Raw genomic sequence first — 1,121 nt, forward strand, 5'->3', positions numbered from 1 at the left:
TTCGGACCAGGACGATTGGGACATTCCTAACCGTGGACCAACTGTGTCCACATTGTCAGTTCACCCGGCATTGGAAGAGTCAGACTGTTCTGGGGAGTACTCCAGCTGGGAACATCGAACTTTCTGCAGCGGTGTACATCAGTGGAGCATCTTTCTTCAAACTTCAAAAGGTTAGAGAAAAACAAAATGTATATCCTCACAGTAGAACATACCAAATAGCAGTAAATATAGCAGATCTTTATTTACCATCAAAAATGTTTTTGTTTTTATCTAAATTCAGATCTTCAGAGCTATGCAACTGCAGGTGTTCCAATATGACACCTTTCGTCGACATGCCCGTATGTTCATTGAGCCAGCGATTGTACACCAGTGGACCTCTTCACAGAATGACATCCTACAACGTCTCAGCCCGAAGGTGCCAAGTTTGATTCCCACTCTGGACTAGGGCCTTTCTTTATGGTGTTTACATGTTCTCTGTGTGTCTGTGCGGCTTTCCGCCAGATGCTCTGGTTTCCTCCCACCGTCGAAATATACACATTGTGTATGAAAGTGTGAATGTCACAGGGCCCACTTGAAAAAAAATTCAAACACAACTAATGAGGTTAGTCATAAACTCTTAGATGATGTCAGATAAGCATGGATGTTGACAAAACTTCACAAATTCTTCTATTGGTATGGGTGTGTGTCGGAAAGGTACAATAAAAACAAATTTCTACCCCCCCAAAAAAGTGTGTAGTATAATGTATTATGATTTATATTTTACAGATTGTAACAATGTTTTCCAAGGGCACTCCGCAAAGTTTGGAAGCGACACCATGATGGACCTCAGAACCAACAGAGTTATTGATATTCAATTGGTTCAGGTCAGTGTGATTGAATGAGGTTTTAATGTCTTTTCATATTTATATACAAGTTTTATATAAGTCTTTGTTTGTGATTTGACAGAGCAACGAGGTTGGTAGAAGCTACCACATGGAAAAAGAGGGGCTGCAGAGGAGCCTGACCTTGTTAAATGAAAGGGGTGTGACTCTGGACTGTATTCTTACTGACCGTCATCCACAAATCCAGAAATTCCTGAGGGAAAGCAACATCACCCAATTCTTTGACTTTTGGCATATCGA

At 41.0% G+C, this 1,121-nt stretch overlaps 1 protein-coding gene and 1 long non-coding RNA gene across 2 annotated transcripts in view; both read left to right on the forward strand.

Moving 5' to 3' along the window:
- Window positions 1-1,121, forward strand: part of LOC126402867 (uncharacterized) — a 38,950-nt gene that overhangs the window by 2,021 nt on the left and 35,808 nt on the right. The window lies entirely within an intron of this gene.
- On the forward strand, window positions 7-1,115 carry LOC126402870 (uncharacterized). Its single transcript, XR_007571264.1, has 4 exons — window positions 7-170; window positions 281-415; window positions 766-863; window positions 946-1,115. It is a non-coding gene; the product is annotated as an uncharacterized LOC126402870 (long non-coding RNA).

Source organism: Epinephelus moara, chromosome 16, assembly GCF_006386435.1.
Source record: "Epinephelus moara isolate mb chromosome 16, YSFRI_EMoa_1.0, whole genome shotgun sequence".
In the NCBI taxonomy this organism is placed as follows: domain Eukaryota; kingdom Metazoa; phylum Chordata; class Actinopteri; order Perciformes; family Serranidae; genus Epinephelus; species Epinephelus moara.